A 23,504-nucleotide genomic window follows, 5' to 3' on the forward strand; every position below is an offset into this window, starting at 1 on the left:
GTTTACATCTACTTTTTTCTAAGGCTGGAAAGAGTATAGATATGTTATAGGAGGCAAATAAATAAATAAATATTTGGACTATTCAAAACGAGAAATTCAACAAAATTAATGAAAGTAAACAAAAAGACTGGACTTCTTTCTTTCCCTCTGTTGGTGTAGTGATTACAGCATTGAAACTATGAACCCATGCCAGAGTTTGGATTCCAGCTTAAACTGTAGATCCATGTCTCATATAGTCTCGATACTGACAAAGGACGCAAAAGTTCAATAAACAAACAAAGGAAAAGGAGTATGCTTCATTTTCCAAACAAATATATTGTTTGGAAAATAAAACGTAGCTTCTGAAACTTTGCACTGTCATTTAGACCGAAAGTAATGAACGTATAATTAATGCATTGATATATTTATGCAGACGTTGAGTTAACTCGTTCATACAAACACAAAACACTTGGAAGTCACCAAGTTCCGTTCAAATTTGCTTATTATTATTATTATTATTATTATTATTATTATTATTATTATTATTATTATTATTATTATTATTATTATTATTATTATTATTATTATTATTTTAATGCACACTTCTGGTTTAGTGCTTTCGATGAAGTTGTAAATATAAAAATGAAACCAAATGTCGAACTGTATGATCGTCTTTTCAGTTTCCCGGAACAATTCCATGTTTCTTATTGCATCTACAAGAAATGTATCAGTTGAACTTACACACAAGATGGAAACAAGGCAAGAAAGTGTAAATGAAATCATAATTCTACCCAATCTGTTCTGGTCGTATTCACAGACCGTGCACTAAATTACAAGTGTATTTCACGGTCAGTAACAAACAATAAGGAAGATATGTACGACAAGCAAGAGAACTAAATTATATCAGTAAACCAACACAGTGAACCAAGTAATGCTATCGCTTTCGGTGGTTTGGAATAGAATACATATTTTGCTGTTGACCCATATCTGATGTAGGCCTATTCTCACTGTCAGCATGATCTTCAAACAAACAAATTATTTGATGTTAAGAAACCAGGGGAAAACTTACTTATGGTGAACTACTGAAGGATATAAGTAGTCAGTTTTATCACGAATCGAGTTCGATCCTTACGAAATCATAAGGGGTTTGAATCTTACACTAAAATAGTACAGCAGTATTTTTTTTTTTTTTTTTGTTTTTTTGTTAAGCGATGCTCAAAAATATTTGTGAAGTTGTAAAACAATCCTGTGGAGGATCAGGGAGCAGAGTTGTCTTCAACATTGGGAGGTGGGCAGATTTGAGGCTTATTCTGGAGGGACATCAATTTCATCTCACTTTCCTTTGTGGCAATTGGACACAAATCATCACATTTTTATCCAAAAAACACATTTCAAATCGGATTATTGGGGGGACAGTCCCCCCAGTTCCAAGATTGGAGGGGACATGTCCCTCTCATCCCCCCCGGAATTTGCACTCCCTAGGAAAAAAATTAAATGTTGAAACGTGTATTTACTTATGTTTTATTAAGGGTTTATATTAGGAATGGCCAAAATTATCAGGATTATGGAAAATTTATTTTCCGGAATCATAAATTTCACTTTCTGAATTTCGAAAAGACTCCGGAATTTTTCCTATTTTACTTTGCGGAATTTGCCATCCCTAGTTTATATATTGAATTTCACATCTCTAACTTAAAACGAATTCTCATGTTGATCATTTTCTGACTAAAGAGTAGGAAATCTCAATAGTATAGAAATTGCTCCTGTCTCCGCATTTAAGAGCGGAATTTTCGAAAACACTTCGATATGTGTTCATTTATTTTTAACGAGGTTTTCACGAAAAGTTCTCGACTTTCATCTTCTAACGTCAGGATTTCACGAGATGCTTTATTCTTGAAAAAGAACCCCTTTTACCCTGCTTCGGGTATGCACTTCAAAACATCCTTTCTTATTGCTTGCTTTCGTGAGAAAAGGATTTTTTTTTTGCCCAAATTTCACATTCCTAGCCGTAGTACTATTGCCTGGGCTTTGGTAAATAAGTAATTTTTTCTCTCATATGTACAGTAGTATAGATAGATTTAGAGATCCTTTTGGGAACGCTTCGATGCCCTCTTTAAATAACAGCTGATGAGAAGCTTTAAAAATGCAAGTTAATAAAATAAAATAAAATAAATGTTGAAGAACATGGAAATAATTTCCGCAAATTACACAAAAGTGGTATTAGGATTATTATTATTTTAATGGTGTACAACAGATTTTTTTTAAAAAAATGTTTTTTTATTTACATATAATAGGTTGACCTGAAATCCACTGGCAACACTGTACACTTTATCGTAAACATAAACCTGACCTTGAAGTTTAACCCTCAGGACTGAAAAGTGATTATGCCAATGTCTCGGCGGCTCAAGAAATATCAAAGCAAAGTATTAAAATAAAGAATAATTAATGGTGCAATTTGTATTAAATATTGTTTTATTGTCTGATTTTTTTTTTGTATTTCCGGTTTTCTTTCTGTTTCACACATTTAATACAGTGTAATACGTACATGTCACGACAAGTTATTAGCAGCACTTCATGAAGAAATGAAGAAATACATTTCCATCAAACCATAATATAATAAAATGCCTCAAACTCTCCTTTATCACTGCAATAATTGCTATTTCCCTTCAAAATGTTAAGGTAAAATATGTTCCAATATGTACAGTACATAAAACAGAAAACAGTACAATAAACGCTTAAGAAGCACAGTAATTTCGGTCAATTGTGCTTGAAAAAAAAACTCATATATGTGCGAAAACAGAACAAGAAAAGTGAATTTTAACATTCTCATACGAAACCACAGATGCAGAATTCTGAGATGTAGAAATATTAAAAAAAAAAAAAAAGTGAGTCTTTTCTTTTTCTGTGAAGAAGATGAAAGATGCATGAAAAATTAATGGTACGTACACATCATTAACCTGGTTTTGTTCCGTTCCTTGTGAACCTCAGCCAACACAATTGCAAAACCCACGGAAACAGGTGCATTAGGAAAGGAAGTTTCTGAATATGTAATACGCACATTTCTTGTTCCGTTTCAATCTGACGTTGTTAACCATTATGACGTAAAAACTGGTGAGAACTGGATGCATTTTTTCTTTTCTACTTCTTTATCTTCCTTTATTACTATTATTGTTATTATTACAATTCCAGGAAATCCCCTTTTCGATAGAAGGACCCCAAGAGCACAACAAAATAAGTACGCAAGTCATTAAGAAAACAAATAAAACATGCATATTATTCCTTATGTCCATAGTATACGAGGATTCCTCCAAAAGTAATTTTTCCTTGTCACTTCATTGAAGCGGTCAATACCAAAGGTGCCCACTTTGGACTAACCTCACTCAAACTCTCGCTCACGACATCTTTCCGACCTCACGCTCACAACTTTCGACATCACGCTCACTCGACCTTACACTCATAACATCCTTCCCACCTCAAGTTCACTCGAACTCACGCTCACAACATCATTTCGACATCACGCTCACTCAACCTCACGCTCACATCGCCAACTCAACATCACGCTCACTCGACCTCATACTCATAACATCCTTTCGACATCACGCTCACTCGACCTCACACTCACATCATCATCTCGACATCACGCTCACTAGACCTCACGATCACAACATCCTTTCGACATCACGCTCACTCGACCTCACACTCACATCATTTCGACATCACGCTCGCTCGAACTCACACTCATATCATTATCTCGACATCACTCTCACACCATGATTTAAAACTCATGCTCACTCAACCTCACACTCACTTCGTGTGAACTCATGAGCGCCGACCACATGAGTTCAGGCATCTTTGCTCAATACTGGCAACTTTACCTTTTTACTGTATAAAAGAACTTGTGTGTATGTGTCATTCGCATAGAAAGGAGTCGCCTTGAGTCACCAAAACTTTCTACGCAAATACATCTTCAGCAGATTTAATTGCATACGAAGCCGTTTCGGCTCGAGGAGAATTGAGGGAATCACTCTGGTAGTTCAAAAAGTATAAAGATCTCGCACTAGATTTACCAAACTATTCCACTGCGTTGCAGGTTGCATATGCGAGGAACGAGCTGGTAATAAATAAGAAAATGTCAATAAATTTCTACATGAACGTTTATCAATTATCTATGAATAAAAAGCACCTTCTTTCCTTAGGGACAGTCAAAAGACCCAAGTGAGGAGATACATGCTCCTCACTTTCTTGACTTTGCCACTCACTGAGTTGATGCAGTCAAGCTTCGGACTCTACTTATCCCAAGTTGCGCCAGCTTGCCTATTTCAAAAAGGCTGAATGAGCCTCAAAGCTTCATTGAAACGAAGGAAGAATAAGAAAAGCTTCCTGTCACACCGACAATCGAACCCAAGTCAGTCAGTTCGCAGGTAGATACCATATGAAGTACGTTACTGCGGCTCTTACCCATCAAAATAATACATCGTACTCTGTTTGAAACCCTAAACTGCGAACCATATGAAAGGCGCTATCAACATAGCACTACAGTATATTTATTCGATCTTTCGATAACATTCTTTTTAAACATCGAAGCTATATGAGACGTAGGGCTCCCCATAATCCATACTGCGACACTCGTAAAAAAAAAAAAAAAAAAAAAAGTTTTTGGGGGGAGGTACAATACTGTGTTGTATAATCAAAAAGAACTATTTATTTCATTTAGTTGGAATATTAAAATATTTACTATGTATGTGAATCCGAACTTTTTCTTGAGTGTGTACTCAGGTAGAAAAATAAACTTATTTTGAAAAAGTGAACGGAAAATCCAAGGACACAAACACTCTACAAAATAACACTGACGTAGTTAAGCTCTTGGATTTTATCAAGACAAACATGATGTTTACCAAAAGTGAAGTCATATAAATAGTCTGGAAATTAAACATTTTGTATCAAATTCAATCTCATCTTGGAAAACTACGGCTCAAGTGGACACATACATGGACGCTTCTCTCTTAATAAGTTTCACTGGACTTTAATATTCAGAGACATGAGAGAACTTAAGAAACCGCTATTTGCATTGTAAATTTTTCTTTTACCTTTGCTTTATTGATATGTCTTTTTGAGAATTGTATCTCAATTGGTGGTCTCCTAAGGCTTACCTTAAATGTATATTTAAATTGCTTTGAAACTTTGAAGTAACTATTAATCATGCAGACTAATTTAAAGTGCACTTTACATTTTCTCTTGTTTAGCATATTTTCCTTTACTACCAGAAGTCTGCAGCTTGTTATATTAAATTACTTGTAATAAATAATGAACAATGAATATCATCTTTCTTTCCCAATCTTTAATAAGGTAAAAGGGTACCAACACTATTACTACCGTAAGATATGCTTTCACTTAAAGGTATTACAAATATAATTACGATTTAGCTTTCTTTTGTAAAAGCATATCACAATACTACAAGACATTATGTCTATGTAATATTGAATCGGTGTTATTCTACATCCGAAACGACGATAAGTATTTGATAAGTATTGCGACCTATATTCCCAGAAAAAATATAGAATTAGATTATAAGAAAGAGTATAGATGAAGTGTACAAGCAAATCTTTATGTTATATTAATCAATTGTTTGCTGAACAAGTATAATACAGTGGAACCAATAACTCAAAACTGAAGGGAATAGACAAAAAAAATCGAGTTTTTTCAGTAATCAAGGTTCGTTATCAAGGTGGCCACAACAAAAAATCAAGATACTGCGGTTGCGCGGTGTTACTATGTTGAGGCTACTTTTAAACGTAAATCCAATATGAAAAAAGGAAATTGTTTTTTTCAGATTTTGGCAAGACGTGAGCGTAAGAGTATTGTCGGGTTTCCGCGCGAATATTTCGTTAAATTAGTTCTGTGTTGATCTTGTTAATTCGTTGGTATTCGGTCGATGTTGTAATTACTGTATAACGTTTGTTGGTGTTTATACTGGTACTATTGATCCCATTTCATTTATTGTGTGTGTTCATTTCAATTTGCCGGTTTTAGACTTCCAAACTATGCTATGCGTAAGTGTGGGAAGTGTCATACGAGAACAATTCTGTCTGTTCAGCAATATGGCAGAGTAAAAACTGTTAACGGAGCGAGAAACGCTTTTTTTTTTATATGGTTCATTATCTGGTTCATATAATAGGTTCCGTCTCCTCCTTATTACTCTACTTAAACCAGAAGTGCTAGAGATCTATCATTCCTGGTTTCACAATTGGGTATACATAAAGCAAAAACGGTACGAGATATAGAGAAAATGGTTTTTAATGTGGATTAAGTCTCTCGAAAACAGCTCTGGGGGCCGCGGTGGCTCAGTGGTAGAGCGTTCACCTCTGGTGCTTGGGGTCCTGGGTTCGATCCCAGCCCCGCCAAGTGAACTTCGTGGTGGACAAACACTGTGTGCGCGGGTTTCCTCGGGGTTTTCCCGTTTCTTCCCACTTTCTTCTTTCCACCATTTCATTTTCTTTTACTTTCTTCTTTCCACTCATCATCACCGTTTCCTTTAGCCTAACCGTGGGACGTAAAATTTAAAGATTTCATTTTCAATTCATTTCGAAAACAGTTCCATCTCTACTTGCCAAATTTACTGCCAAACATCTATCATTCCTGACTTCAGGAGCGCACCCAGAATTTTTGGCTGGAAGGGGTCCAAGTTTTCATGGAGGTGTCCCATACCACGACTCACTACATCTATGTAGCATTGAACGAGTATTATTCGGTACCCGAAAAGACGATAAGTAATTGTAAACATTTTCACCCATATTTTCAGAAATAAAATTATATAGAACTAGATTGTTTTTATAAGAGAAAGAGTACTGATAAAATGAAAGATCAAATTTTCATGCTACATCAATCATTTCCCTGTTAAACAAGCATAGTTTTATTGAGGAATTGTATAATGTATGTTGATTTAGGAGGTTTTTCGGAGGGTCCAGACCCGGTAGTCCCTATCCTGGAAGCGTCCCTACCTGACTTCTTATTGGATTCTCATAGAGCAAACACGGTGAGAGATACCAAGAGATGGTTTTAAATAGGTTTCGATGTTTCAAGAATAAGTTCCAACTCCACTTTTACCCTTCTATTGAAACCAAAAGTGCTAGAGATCTACCATTCCTGGATCTGCATGGTACTAAATAACAAGAAATAGTTTTCCAATATGATTTAACGTCCCAAACTCCCAAGTCGTCGTCGTGAATATCCACCTTATGTCATTATTCAAACCGGAAGTTGTAGACTTGGCCACCTTCAGTTTCAATATTCGATTCCTGTAGAGCAAACAGGGCGAGAGATAAGAGATAGTTCTTCTTTATGAATTCAGGTTGCCAAAAATAGGTTCCATCTCCGCACTTATCTCCTAATAGCTGAAATGCCCGTTCTTTGCACGGGTAGCATAAAGTTTATGTAATTAATCTGAAAGCAAAGAAATGAACGAAATATGAAGATAATAAATAACGTAGGACAACATCTTTAACCCTTCCTCATATATAAGCCCGCATAATAGATATGCATTGTTGGCTGCATACATACAAGATGTCCTTAGAAAGACCAGAAACGTGCATAAATTTCACCATTCTCCCCGACAATCCCCCTTCGGGCCGAAAATCGAAAAGACTTAGAATGCAATTAGATGGTAGACATATATCTGTACAAAATTTGATGGCTCTAGCTCTAGATGATCTCTTTGTACGTAAAATGCTCATGACAGGTGACACATACATTCTTTTACTTATTAGTACAAATTTAAGGAGCCAAATAGGAGGTGCTGTCATCTATCAGCATTGTCCCTCTGTTTCACTTCCTTTCTTCTTCTTATCCAGCATAGTTGGGCAGTGACTTTACCACTCCTAACGAAATTATCCAATGGAAAGTACATGTGTGAGAAAGCCTTTGCTTTTTCGCCGAAATTTTGAGATTGTCCTCATGTTTTCTTACGATTGCATGCCTGCTAAAGTCACCCTTAAGAGTCTTCATCCCGGCGAAATTAAAATACCGCTAATTTTACAGTAATTATGTGATATCTTCAAATAGATAAAAGATAATCGAAATGTGGAACAAGAGCACCCTAGACAATATTATTTTACATGAGAAACCGTTATCACGACTCACTTATCTGCTTTCGATTTCGAGCCATTTTGAAAATCGGCATTTATTTCCGCGTTTCTAAACAGCTGGAAACGGAAAGCCACTAGGTGACTTCTGATAACGGTATCTCACGCAAAATAATATTGTCTAAGGTGCTCTTGTTCCATATTTCAATTATCTTTGATCTATTTGAAGATATCACATAATTACTGTAAAATTAGCGGTGTTTTAATTTCGCCGGGATGAAGACTCTTAATGAATTTAATTTCTACATCGCGAATCAGTGTTCGCCACAAGTCTAGTTCAGGGTATCTCCCTTGCGGAAAAGAGTAGTGAAAGTCTCGTAGGCAACCCTACTACGAATACCCCATTCTTTAAGCTTAACCCTTTGACTACCATTTTTTTTTTTTAATGTGAATATTCTTTCATATGTACATATACGACTCCTTTAATGTGGGATATTCCTGACGTCTGTACACACCTTCGGAAACTAAACACAGTCTCCTAATCACATCTGAACAACATGTATTTTTTTTAATTTTCTAAAAAAAAATACTAACTTTGTTTGAATTATTCTCATGGTACACATGTGTCCCGTGGGCAGTCAAAGAGTTAAGTCAGCTTTAAAAAAATAAAATCATGAAAAGTGAGGATGTAAACTCTTTAAATTACAGTGTGCATAATTTATTTACTTATTTATTTAGGAAATAAGTACTTCTAGGCTTGATACAGCATTGTACTCAAGAAATCGCCTGTACGTCTATCATTGATAATTATGTATGAATTGAGTCCCACTTAAGAAAATAAAAAAAATAGTATTCAGCACGCTCTTAATTCTCAAGATCTTTTCTTCAATGTATCTTCTTTCGTTCTGACTTTATTTTAAAGTTCTTTTTGGAAAGGACTGATTCAATTGTTCAGTTGATTGATTGATTAACTGACTGACTGATTGGAGTTCAACGTCCTTTTTCAATATCGAGGCATATGAGCCAGGATCTATTTTTCAAAGTGGGACCCTGGGGCAAGGAATCCACCGGGAGCCGAACCCGCGACTACATACAAAGCACAGCAAACAAGTGTGTTGTAGCCACTCGGACACGAATGAGCATTAGTGATTCGATAAGAAAGAGCGGCTAATCCTCTTGTATCCAATGTATTTATAAACAATTTCCATATTTATTAATGACTTAACATGCTTTGTTTTTCTACCTACATGTGTGATACGTCAAGAGTCCTCTCACGAACCAAATAACTGTTAAGTCTTCTGACAAGACAAACGAGGCTCTCGTGCTTGAAACAATGCTCAATATTCACCTCACGTCTGTGTAATTTCATTGCCAACTCCCAGAATGAAGTGATGCATTCTGTCTGCTAATAAGACGACGCTGTCTTGTTAAAACATCGTTGAAAGTTAATTGTTTAGCGTAGCTGACACTGTTATTCACTTATCGTGCTGTTTATCTTGTTCGCTGTGTTAACTCTGCTATCAGCTCATCTGGCGACTTCTCTATCATTTCAAATATCTTTGTTGGCAAGTCAGCATATTTTTCAACTATGGTAGTTGTGATTCTTTACTTACGACCAGCTTGTCAAAACGATTGTCTACCAGCAATTTATCGCAACCACCATCTGAATGATAGAATGATTAACAGACTTCATATAAATAGCGTGGTTATCAGTTTGATTTCCAATGAGATGAATGTGTCAGATGGCGATTTATTTTATTTTTTTTTAATGTGTTACATCATTACATCATTACAAAATTACTATTAATCGAACTTCGTATATTCATTCAATTAGTTGTGTGTAGCATAACTATTGCATCTATATCTCAATCAGGCAAGCCCATGACCAGAAATTTAATTTTGGAGAATCGATCTACGAGTAGGGAGGGGAGGAGCAAGACCGACACACAAGCAAAATCGCGAATATATACATCTTCATGCACATAATACTGCATGTAAAACAAGTATTATTATTATTATTATTGATACACATTGCGTAACTTCACTAACTACAGTAAATAGATTAAACACTGTAGTGAATGAGTTGAGTTGATTTTAGTTTAGCGTCCCTTTCAGCAGCAGGGTTATATGAGACGTGGACCTACTGATTAACGTGGAATCCGAACCACATGAGCTCCCGCCGGGAATCGAACCCTGGTCTCCCACGCCACTGTAGTGAATGAGTAAGGAAATCTCATATGTTTTGACATGTATTTCGAAGAACCTAGTGTATGCGCTCCCGGGCCCGATTCCTGGTGTAGACACACGGTCGAAAAAAAGTGTAACAGCTTTTTCAGGCCAGCCATCCTCATTCACACTAAGCATTCGAGATAGTACCTAACATACAGATTCCAGGGTACTTTCTTCCTTCTTCTCTTCCACGGATAGTGTACTCGCCGAGGGACGTCATTCCTCATACGTAATGAATAAGCTGAAGCAAGTCTTCCTCAGATTGATGTGTCATCAAAAGAAAAAGGGGAGAAGGTTGTAATCCGTTGGCCAGCCCGTTCCCCGGATCTCAACCGTCTCGCCCTTTTCTTTTGAGGACAGGAACACTTGCTTGCAAGAGTCTCAGCTGCCTGCTTGATTGTGCAAGGGACACCAGGAATATTTGAGCGAGTGAGGCAAAATTTCGATAAGCATTGTGCTACGTGCATGGATGTTGGTGCTCTTCACTTTGAGCAATTACTGTGAGTGTCTGGTATATACAGTGCAGCAGTAGTTTGTACTAAAACCTTACATACTCAGATGTAGTGTTATGCACAATAAAGCAGGTTACATTGACCTGATAACACATTTTCTTTTGATACGTCGAACTTTTCCCCACAGATTGCTGCAAGTTCAAGATGGCGTGGCGCTTGAACTAGTCGTTTTCGACTTTCGGTTTCCTGTCTCAAAATTATATATATTAATGAGAACTTTAAGACAATGAAGAATATGACAAATATAGGAAGTAAGCCAGATATTATCTACAAAACGTGAATTAACTAATAATTACCTTTCAGGCTCTTTCCTATACTGTATAAATTTGGATACTTAACAATTATAACGTTATAAACTGCGAACTCAAATTTCTGATCCATAAGAAAAGATTTTGAAAATGTTATTAGTTTATCTAATAACGTCTTCCATATACTATCTCGCTTAATTTCTATATATATATATATATATATATATATATATATATATATATATATATATATATTAACAAAAGAGACACTGACCAAAGCTTAAAACCCACTTTATTTTAAATTATAATTTGTAAATGTTTCGGATATCTAGCATATCCTTCTTCTTATATATGACAAGTTTTAAGCTTTGGTCAGGGTCTCTTTTGTTAAAATAATCAATCCAAAGCCATGAATAGTTTTATGTTCTCACCGTCCTTGATTTATTCACTTACTTTTTTTTTTTTTTTTTTTTTTTTTTTTTTAGTGAGGGTGAGAGCCTTAAACATCAACCTTCTTAGAGGTACTGAAAACAGTCGTTCAACTCCAAGAATATTGCAACACTAGGGCTCCCATAATCGCACGACTGGAGTTTGCTATTGGTACGCGTGGTCATAGTTTCAACACTTGCTTACAGGGTCGGCTCTACTACATGTAAAACATGTGGATTTGCACGGGATGGTAAGTTTCGAGGAACGGCAAAATCTATCATAACTACATTATTTAAAATTAGTACTTCTTTTTGGAAACTTCATGATGATGGTAGCTAAATTTACTAAGCTCATTTTCTATTTGAATACTACATTTATAAATCATGGTTAGGTTAAATTAGTTTAAGGTCGTGAAACAAATCCCAGCATAAATTGCTTGATTCTTGTCAAATACAAGAACTCAATACTCAAACAGTAGCAAACACGTGTTTGATTTAGTTAGTTATCACAGTTTTAATATGAAAACTAGTCTTGTCTTTGTCGAAAACAATTTCCTTATCACTGAAGGTGGAAACAAGTTTTCTTAAAAAAAAAAAAAAAAAAAAAAAAAAAAAAGATGTAGAAGGAAAATCAAGAAATAAAGATAAAAGAGCTAGCTACACTGGAATTGCAAGTATAATATTGAGATTCAAGCTGCACATTGAATTATATAAATAAAGGTTACCATCCTTCCTCTGCAGGTGTGTTTGTTTTGTATTTCACTAACATGATAGATTATTATTTAAAGAAAAAAAGGGCAGACACAAGTTTGTATTTATAGTGTTTAGGCCTTTCTGAGTATGCGTGCTCTTTCCTTTCCTTATGTTGTTCATGACGAGGTAGCGTACTTAAAATCCGGCTTTTGTTTTAAGATTTGTTCTTTCTGGAGAAAGGGAGAGGCGACAAATGAAGACATTGTACAGGGCGCCAAATTACCTAGGACCGGCCCAGCACCCCATTCCTTATAACTACAATGAAACATAAATCACTTCGAAAAATGTAAACTGAAAAAAAAAAAAGAAAAAAAAGGAAGTTTTCTCTCTTGCCAGGTTATAATACGGGATAGGATAACCTAGTAGAAACACCTACATGAGAAAATTCCTCTCTCGAATATCTTCTTTTGATTTTGAACAACAGCGTGGTCACTGGGAAGATGTAATACAGCGAGGTGACCTTTGGCGTTAATAATACAGTGCTCTTGATGAAAGTGTGGTGACTGCAAGAAGCGCTTTCCCTGTTGTTCCTCGCAGCCAAGCACAAGAGAAATAAAAATAGGTGAGAGAGATTGGAAAGGGCATCACTAAGCCCCACCGGGGATTGAATTTACGCTCCTCGGAAACTGAAGACAAGCAACGGTAACTAAAACCATCAAGTTTTCGGGTCTGAAAAGGAAAGACGAAACGGCTGAAAACTAAGCAAAAAAAAATCTTACGAGAGATGTCGTCACACTTACACAAAGAGAGAAACTGGAGGACGAAAGAGGATGTGGGTTGAGGACAAAGAGGAAGGATCCTGAGGTTTATGTGGTGAGTCAATATAGGCCAACTGGGAACTACAGGTCAAGCTTAGGAGAACGTGAGTAAACCAACAGGATTTCTGCACGAGTGGTCCTCCGATCGAACCCATGGGAATACGAACGATTCTCGATTTTTATCTTTCCGAGGACAGAAAATAAGTTCTTCCTTTCTTTTTCTTTGTGTATTTTAAAGAAGCAACTTCTTACCAATTCAAGTCTCAAATCTCGTTCTATGTGGAATACATGGCTCCATTTCTTTTGTTCGGAAGCCAAAGAGATAGAAAGTTACCATTAAAAATTCTGGAAATGTCGGCTAACAGAACAGAACAGTATATCCATTCTAATAAATCCCTTGTGGTGTAGTAGCGGCAAAGTAACGGTTTATGGAGAAAAAAAAAATCCAATGCGCAAAATATCCTCTTTTACTTTCTTGCTCCTTCTTCTTCTTCAAAAGTATCTTCTATTACTTACAAAAACCAAAAGAATTAAAGAAAGAAGGAAAAGTTAAAGCAAGTTTACAATTTATTGGACAAGATTTATCCTCATTTTATTGATCAGAGATTCTGCTGTTGGATCGCTAGGATAGAAAAACTTACGAACAAATAATGTTTGTTCTCGTTTCATTTGTGATAGTGAAAATGAAAGTGCACTATCACAAATGAAATTAGTAGTAGGCCTATACCACATGAAAATACAGCTAATACTATAAATGATAGGATTAGGGATGCGCACGAGACGAGTCGAGACAGGATTTTCCTGACAAAATTCGAGTCGAGACACGGCTCTTCCAATAGAAAAATATATATTTTTCGAGTCGAGACATCACTTCTACAGCACATTTTCGAGTCGAGACAGCCACAAATCTTGTCTCGTGCGCATCCCTAGATAGGATTACACGGATATATATTAATCAAAGTAATAAATTATTAGTTCACATCCCTGACGCTGCACTGTACGAATTGCATTGATCAATCAGACTGTTGTAGAATGTATTATGTAAGGCAGCGTTTCTCAAACTTCTTCAAATGACTACTTTTATCAATTAGATCGTTCCACGGACCACTGGAATGCGCAAGGAAGATTTGGAGTTTAACTCCTACTTTGAGCAAGGTAATATGAAAAAAAAAAAAAAAAAAAACTACACACAGTGGCTACAAAATTTACAGGAAAGAATTCCCTGACTTTTAACGGTTTTCCAGAACATTTTTTAAATAAATGTCCCTTATATGTAATCAGTCACACACACTTTTCCATGTTGATGGTAAAAACAAAGACCAAGGAAATATGTCAATGACGATACATAAGTAATATTTTTTTCCTAAATAACTAGAATAATTAATGTAAAAACAAATACAAGTATTTCATTATGAAATTACAGAACATTGACCTAATAAAAATTCCTGCAAGAAATTTAAGATCTTCCCTGAAAACTTAATCTGCAACTTTAGTCATATGATGAAAATTCCGTCACATATGAAGGAAAGAGTCACAATAAGATACTCATCGTAAAAATGGATGTATGTATATAAAACTAGCTGTGGTATATTACCGACATATCTTTTTTTTTTTTTTTTTTTAATCAATAGTTTTATAAATTCATTTTATTTCTTCAAACGCTTTACGTGCTCATCAATATTGTGCACATCTTCGACTATTTAGTCTTCTTAGCTTCAATCTCGTTTAGAATTATTTTTATTTTCCTGTCTTCATCTTCTTTTTTTCCCTCTTCCCCATGTCGCTGATTTGTCGCTTGTGCAAAGTGAGTACAAGCATTTTGTGCATAATCAATCTGCTTATGGGTAGCTTATCATGGCACCAGAGGAAGCTACTAAATCGTACAGAAGTCTGAGTGCTACTGAAGTTTGTTCCTTTAATTATCGGAGAACCACGAGAAAACCCACCTACTCAGTGTTTATTTACCGCAAACCCATATCGCGCACCATGGTTTGAACGCACGACCTTTGGTGCCAGAAGTAAACACTCTACCGACTACGCCACCGATTTTGAGTTTCAATTAGTATCAACATGCAAAGATATGTCAATCCACATGGCATCTGAAACACAAGACACAAGGCTATATTTGCTGAAACATGATCGACCCCTTGGATCAGTTCTTTTCATTACACACTTGATGTTGAACTGTTAGCAAAAAAGAATCCGTTTCCTTCCTTAATTCCAAAGGCAAGATACAAGATATAGAACAAAAACATACGAACATGATGTAGAGCCCATTTACGATTACTTTCCCACAGTAAAAGTATGAACACACCAACATTAAAATAGGAACTGTACATCATAAAACTTCGTTACTTCTACAGTATACTGGAAACAAGTGAACATTATTTTACAATAATTTGAATCGCAAATGCTAACTGTCCCTTTTCCTTTTCTTTCAATTCACTGCGAATTATTAAATAAAGCCAATCATTGTTCCGTATTTCTTGCTCAAACAGGGGTGCATATTGTTGGTCCCCATGGCGGCAACCCTCCAACCTCAGAATACTTTTCTGTCCCCTTCTTAAAACATATATTCCAGTTACAAAATATTTTTTATATCTATTGTCTGAAGGAATCTTGTAGACGTATCTCATTTTTGAGGATAAAGAACCCGAATAAATTAGTCTGCCCATGCGCTGAGCATTGGCCGAGAGCAGGGACGTACGCAGGAATTTATTTCGGGAGGGGTCTAAAGCGTTTCGGGGGAGGTCCAAATACAATTTGAGGCTAAATTATATGAAAATTTCTAAAATTTGCTCCTAAAAGTAGACTACATTTACAAAAAAGGCGGGATTTCGAGGGAGGGGTCCGGATCCCCAGGACTCACCCCCTGCGTACGCCCCTGACCGAGAGCATACACTGTAACTTATCAACAATTAAATTTTCGCAAACTCATAAACACTTTCGAATAAACCTCTTTGCGAATTAAAACATAGTACAGTGAGAAAACGCAGAAGCTGAAATACCAACCATATTCGCTCCTTAAATTTGTGTTATAAGCTACCTGCCAGAAAGGAAACTTCGATAAAATCAAAACTCGTGGGAACGAAATTGGAAAAAAGGTTGGAACTATGCATGCATCGAAAACGAATTTACCATTGCATCGTTGATCCAACTGCATTTCTCACCAACATGACATCTCACCACACAAGCGAAAAGCAAAAATATAAAGCGCACAGCTCCCGAATATGTTTGTTGTTACACATCGTTAATGGAAAACACAGACAAGTTTCTGCTTACGTTTCCATATATATGCGTATACAAAAATAAGGCTGTTCTGAAAGAGCGACATTGAGTTCATGAATTCTCCTTGATAAAAGTCTGCCTATGTCACTGCTATGGATACCCTACTGTTGTTCCTTTTGAAAGTGAATGTATAGTTATTTTACATTTTGGGCTTATATCACCACATCAGTATTGTTATTATTATTTTTTTTTAATAGTATAGATTAAAATTCCCTTAACTTTATACTAGTATTCATAGAAGAAAATTCATAATACATAGGATAATTGAATTGTGATACACAACTCACTTATGTCTTTTTTTCAGAATAACGTTCAATCTAAAAGGACAACAAGGGAAGATATAGAGGACCACCTATCGTGATCCGCATACCATAGTTTGAGAAACGCTTATGTAGGTAACAGTTCGTTTCATCACAATGCTAGATCAACAAAGCAAATTATATGTACACGGCACACAAAAGGTAGACACAATAGCCAGTTGGCTATAGGAAGATTATTGCGTAGTTTACCTAAACATAGAGAGGGCCATTACCAACTGGAGTGAAAATTAGATAACACTAGATTACTACTGTGTTTCCATGTGGTCCTTATTCTCACAGCCTACAAAGACCAAGACTACCTCGATATATTTTAGTTAGGAGATATGGTCACCATATTGATTCCCATTACGATATTTCTATCATCCTAAGGTGGAGTTTCACTATCTCTTAATTCAAGCAGCACTCCGATTACCCGAAGATATTAAATCGATACAAAAAAAAGGGGGGGGAAGAAAAAAATAAAACTCCCATTGAGAGTCAAATTCAATATTAAACATTCAGCTACATGCAAGGAGTCGGAAGCATGACCAATACTTACTATATTTGCTAGTCTTCTCCGGTGATCTAGTAGATAGTGCGCGCGAGTTTGGAGTTGGATTCAATTCTCGGTGGGAGTATATTGAAATTTTAACGTATTACAGCTGTTCAGATTCCACATTAAACTGTAGGCCCATGTCTCATATAAGCTGTCTGAAGCTAGAGTGAACTTTTTTTTTTTTCGTGCTGTAAGAAACTATTGTGCTGCCAAAATGTCTTGAGCCGTGGCAAAAATGTGAACTAAAGCTCACACCCTCACACACCCACGCGTTGAGCCAATAAGGGTTCAGCTGTTGCTAAGCGAGAGAAAGCAAGTGGAATTCCTTCAGCCGATAGCAGCGCTTGCAACGGAAGACTAGGGATCAAGTCAATGTGGCATTAGATAGCCCTTATGCAAAGAGTGACAACTTGACACAAATTGATGTCATTGAGAAATGGGCTTCACGTAACTTTTGCATCAATTTCTACCTTAGTTTGTTATGGTATAAGGTTCGATGTTAAATGCGTGTGTCAAATATTTCATATTTATACTCAGAAATCGGCAAAAAAAAAAAAAAAAAAAGTAGCTTGTTCACTCTGGTTTCAGACAGCTCAAATAATAATAGTAATATAAGTTTAATTATTATTATTTGTTTTTCCTTTATTATTATTTGTTTTTCCTGTTTACCTGGATATGAAATAAAATCAAATCAAAAGCAGTATATATTTGGCAGCAGTTCATGTCAAGTTGCCACAGTTTCCATAAGGGCTAATTTCCCTCAACACGAAAATGTAGTTAGTTCGCTCTGGCTTCAGACAGCTCATACGGCCTCAACGCTGAACAGAGATACTAAACTTCAACAAACTTACTATAAACTTACTTTAAAAAAATCTTACATTTCCGAAAAAAAATTCAATCCTTGTTGCGTTACAAAGTAATGACCAATAAGGAAGGTTTATTCTGAAGATTTGCCAAGCTTTGCAATTGAAAACTGTGGATTACAACATGCGGAGTAAAGCTACTCGAAAGAAAAATACATAGTAAGTAAAGAGTATTTAGTGTAATTCATTAACCATTTGGAACATACATTTCTTTTTTTCACAGCTGATTACCTTGTGGAACTGTTTCCCTTTACATAAAATATCTTGGGAGCTATTTTTCAATGCTTGTGTGTGGACTCACGCATTTTTAAATGAAAAAAAAAAAAAAAAAAAAAGCAAACGTCATTAGCGATTGAAGACCTAGGGAGCAGCTGCAAATCATTCGTTCTAGAGACGTCATTTAGTTGCTTTTTGTCAATGGGTAATTTAGCTTTTTTTTTTTTTTTGTTTCGTTTTTTTCACAAACCTTCAATAGTTGCAAGTTTTTACATATGCCATGGGAGTCTAAACATTTCTCCAAATGAACGTGGTCGAAATAACCATACATCATATTATTATTACTTTTTAATTTATATTCCAGTTTTGAAAATCCAAATCAAATTACCTCCAACTTCAATTAGGAAAATAAAACGGATATGTTTTGCACGGTTGCCATCTGCTATGAAGTTCACAAATATTTTACAACCGCGAAAGTTATACAACAACAAAACTATCATACGAGCTTTGAATTTCTGAACTAATTATATAATTCTTGGGCAAAGACGACTTGAACAATCGAATATACAAAATATACTATTCTCCACTTACTCTTCAAATAAGGATAGAAAGTATGATCTTCTGGCAAAAGCCCTACGTGCACTGAAATTTTTGAACCGCGCTTGATATCAGCGAAGTCAATCAGTGGCGGAAAGATGAGTGACTGTTTGTAATCACCTATTTGTAGTGGTGAAGTGTTGGCATCACAGGGTTCACCCAGCATCGTAAAGACGCTACTTGAAAGAGAGAGGTAGGAAACTCTGGTCTAGAAATTCAGCTAGGGCCGGATCCAGAACAGACTTTGGAAGGGGGGGGGGGGACAGTAAAGCTACTTTTAAGAGCTCCAAACTCTGAGATAGGTTTTATTTATATATAAAATAAGAAAGTTTCCTCTTTTGGGGTGATCGTCCCTCCCCTTGGATTCGCCCCTGAACCCAGCACTATGGGCTGAGCACACACAATCCGAAAGGCTAGCTGGTAAACCCCGCCCCAGTAGCGTAATTTCAGAGTTTGTTAGGGGGAGCAAGATTGTCCGCAAACATAAGAGTTTAACGTTTTTCAGTAGTATATTAGTATATAAATTATTAAAAAGCATGTTCTTTTTACACTGGGATCGGGTAAGCAACTGCTTCCTGTTTTTCTCAAATGACGCCCTATCCTGCACCTTAAGAGCTGCTGCGCAGAAGCTTTAGTTTACTTTTTTTTTTGTATGGCTTTTGTTTTTTTTACCTTCAGGTCAAGATTTACAAAAATAAAAGTTTAACGCCCAATTTAGATACCGAGCTTATATGGGATCCAAACTACTATTACTTCTGCGTTGTTTTCATTCCAATGAAAAACGAAATGGAAGATTTCAGTTTCACGTCCCACGTTATGCCCTTTAGGCTAAGCTAGACAATGATTAAGTCAAGTGATTGATGACGGAAGAATTGCTAGGATGAGAAAGTGAAAGGAAACGGGAATATATAGAAAAAAAATCCACGGACACGATGTTGTCCACCACACATTTTCTTGGTCGAGGATCGAACCAGGAGGTAAGCGCTCTACCATTGAACCACGTTGCTTCATTCTAATGAAACGCAGTGTACGAAAACTCAAGCACTGTAACCCTTTCGAGAGAGACGAGAATATGCAAGACAGTTTGGAATATATCAAAAGACATATTTTTCGTTTGTTTATTTAAGGTTTAACGTTACTTTATCAGTCACCACTGATGCTATATGAACATAGACGTACGTACAATTTAATGTGCGATGTTGGGTTCCCACTTTCGAAACATGAACTGAGGATGTCTCGTCTTGGAATGGTAATGTGAAAGTAATGTCTCGTCTCGTCACGCAAATTCCGTCTTCTCTCACTTCGTAGGCAGCTCTAGTGCAAATCCGACCGTGTTTACCCCATTAGGAATCTTACTTTCCTTACATCAACGGTAAGACCACTAATCACTTACTAGTGACAGACTTATTTTGTATACACAAAACAAGTAGACTCTGTGTTGAAGAGATGCATAGTCGCAGACGTTCTTTCGTATCATCTTATATATAAAAGAGAACGTACAAAATCCTTTGTTACCTCATCACGCTAATACGGCTGAACCAATTTCTTTTATTTTTGGGGGTTATTAGGATTTGGACCCTAGATGGTTTTTATCATATCACTTTAATTTTTAATTACCAGTGTCTTGAGATAATTGACCATTCAAGTGTCCATAACGTACAAATCCTTTGTTAGTTATTCATCATAGGTAAAAATAAACGTATTTATATGCAACCCGCATGACCGTGTCACTCGGCGGGTTAACATAAATGACAGGCGCTATAATGTTAACATTTACTGCAATCACTTGAAAGCGAAAAAGTAAAAATTATCTAAGTAACAAAGTTTATTGCGTTCCGGGGTGACCGCAGCGAAGCGGGGCGGGTTAACATAAATGACAGGCGATATAATGTTAACATTTAATGCAATCTTCTATGGTTTTTATCATATCACTTGAAAGCGAAAAAGTAAAAATTATCTAAGTAACAACGTTTATTGCGTTCCGGGGTGACCGCAGCGAAGCGGGGTGAACGCTGCTAGTCTTTTATGAAAATTCAGAGCGAAGAACCTTGTGTCAAGCGCGCACTCCGAAATTGTTGTTGAGAGTGATCCAAAGTTGGGGGCTCAAATACCACTGAAGCAGTCGGTTTTACTCCTCCACACCCGAAAAGGCAACAAGTAATTGTTAAGCACTGCAACTTACATTCTCAGAAATATGATAGAACGTGATTGTTTTTATAAGAAAACTAGAATACAGATGAAGTACAAGATCAAATCTTTAGGCTGCATCAATTACTTCTCTGCTAAACAAGTATTGTGTTATTATCAAAGTATTCAAATATATATCGAGTTATAGGGTTTGCGGAGTTCGGACCCGCTGGACACTCTTTGTGGGTGTTGCCCTGTCTTGTGTTAGTAGGTTTCTTTGGGATAATTCCTTTTCAAAAACGCCTTTACTCTTTACTCTTACATACATTACTCTTATGTTTCTTTGTCGATGTCAAATCTTGCAACTGAAATTTCACGCATTTTCATCATAAACTAACTAGAGCTCTAAAATTTTGTACAGATACATAAACCCATACCAATGTTTTCACATGATTTTCGCTCTTGCTTATATCGTTTTACTATACAACTAATTAAGTTATTGCAAAGGTATTTACATTGCCATATGTACAGAGAACGTCAGCTAATTATTACTTCAATAAAAAGCAGAATGGTTTAGTGCTGGTTCAAGATCTTTATTTTGCTACTTTTTTAACGGAAAAGTTCTGCCTTCCGCAAATATGTTCGAAACCAATGTTTGTCCGTATTATGGCTTGACAATATGGGGAGTAAATTTATATACTATCTTTTACTTGCTCATTCAATTATTTTGTCGAGCTCCGTCGTGGCTAAGAGGTTAGCGTACGCGCCTTTAGCGCAGGATATCAGATTTTGATTCTCGGCTGGAGCTCTTGTGGATTAGATTCCACGTTAAGCTGTAAGTCCACGTCTCATAGCCTAGTTGCTGAAAGAGACCCTAAACTGAAAATCAAATCAAATCAAATCAATCATTTTATCAATATTTTGTTAAATTTATCATGATTCTTTATTGAGATGGAACGTTGAACTCAGGATTTTTATCTTTCAAAAAGAAATAAAAAGAAAGAATACAAAGTATTTCTGATGGAGAGTATCATAACGACATAATATGAATTTCATATAAATTAATGTCACCAAATTCAAAAAAAAAAAAAAAAAAAAAAAAAATCAGTAGCTCATATATTCTTATTATTGTGCTTTATTTTGTAGTTCTATATTTGAGAGGACACTCATGTGCAGAAGCATTCTGGATTTATAACCGACAGAGGAGAAAATAGGACACGAAACGTATTAACTGATCAAAACACCTCTGTTGCATGTTAAAACGGACATGAAGATATAATTTTTAATTAACAGCACAAATCATTTAAAAATTAATTACGCTGCTCGTTAAATGTGCGTACTCTATACTTGTCCTTTCAAATATACAGCAAATTGGCATGTGAATATCATCTCTGTATTGACAAATTCAAAATTGTTCATAGTTGCGCCGTAACATGGAGGCCAGATCAATTGCTTTCAATAAGTCAATGTCCTCCCAGCTTTTAAATATCATTCATCACCGTTATGGACGGAACTGGAACGTTTTAATATCGACTACAGCCTCTGCCACGTGGAGCATTCCAATTAGAAAATTCCTTTCTTCACTAAAAAAAAAAAAAAAAAAAAAAGTCACGCTATGAAATCATCTAGATTTTTACTACTATTTAGAACTTATTAAAGGATCATTACAATTATACCTAATAGATCAAGAGTATAGAAATCGACAGAGGAACATTTAGTTAGATTTCTTTTCGAAGAGAAAATTCTTCTGAAAATTCAGTTTTTTTTCCTTCAAAATATATAGGAAAAAAGTAACACGCATCAAGAACTTAATGAAGTTAGCAACTGATTAATCGTACTGTATTTCTTAAGGAATATTCCTAATTTAACACTTTTCGGTGAGAGAGCATCGAACGTGCTACAGTCGTTCCTGATGTGACATCAAATTGTTTTTAAATTGTTGCTCTCGACCCATACAGCTGACGAAAGATTACAAAATTGTTAACATTTTATAGAGAATATTATTTGATTTATTTTATCATTGGAACAGAGTTTAGAGTTTGTTTATTGAATTTGAGCGACCTTTGTCAACACTGAGGTCATATGCGGCATGGATCTACAGTTTGATATGGAATTCGAATCAGCATTTTAGTGCTCTCTCTACTAAGAATCAAACCTGTGACCACAAGTACCAATGGACTACGTTATAGCCACTAGGGAAGCAGGAAGAGGGGAAAAAAGTTGAAACGTAACGAAATGAAATTTTTGAGTTTAACATTCTTTAATTAAGGTCTGTTAGGCTAAGAAGGACGATGGTTAGAGCAAGTGAATGATGAAAAAAATGGTGGAATGGGAAAGTGGGAGGAAACGGCAGTACCATGGACATGATGTCCACCACAAACTTATTTGCACAGAGATCGAAACAGGGACCTGCATATCACCAGTAAGCCTCCGTGCCCCCGGGGAAAAGGTTGAATACGACGGGAGGGGGAATCTGGTATAATTCTTCACAAGGTATTGTTGGCTTCCATTTCTGTTCTTTTAGGCACAATTATAAATAACTAGCAAAGTAATAGCAGATTGAAATAACTTTT

The 23,504-nt window shown here is 36.0% G+C and overlaps 1 protein-coding gene and 1 long non-coding RNA gene across 6 annotated transcripts in view; one reads left to right on the top strand and one right to left on the bottom strand.

The window, feature by feature from the left end:
• LOC145662853 (protein Dok-7-like) overlaps positions 1-23,504 on the bottom strand; it is a 291,210-nt gene that overhangs the window by 215,595 nt on the left and 52,111 nt on the right. The window lies entirely within an intron of this gene.
• LOC145662854 (uncharacterized) overlaps positions 4,929-23,504 on the top strand; it is a 170,473-nt gene continuing 151,897 nt past the window's right edge. For 2 of the 4 annotated variants that reach the window (XR_014127117.1, XR_014127115.1), the window contains exons 1-3: positions 4,929-5,049; positions 11,532-11,725; positions 16,578-16,664. This is a non-coding gene — a long non-coding RNA (uncharacterized LOC145662854). Of the gene's footprint in view, positions 5,050-11,531; positions 11,726-16,577; positions 18,284-23,504 lie in introns of those variants that run through there. The other 2 variants (XR_014127116.1, XR_014127114.1) reach the window with 2 other exon arrangements.

This window comes from Thermobia domestica, chromosome 10 (assembly GCF_964235325.1).
Source record: "Thermobia domestica chromosome 10, izTheDome1.hap1.1, whole genome shotgun sequence".
NCBI classification, from domain to species: Eukaryota; Metazoa; Arthropoda; class Insecta; order Zygentoma; family Lepismatidae; genus Thermobia; species Thermobia domestica.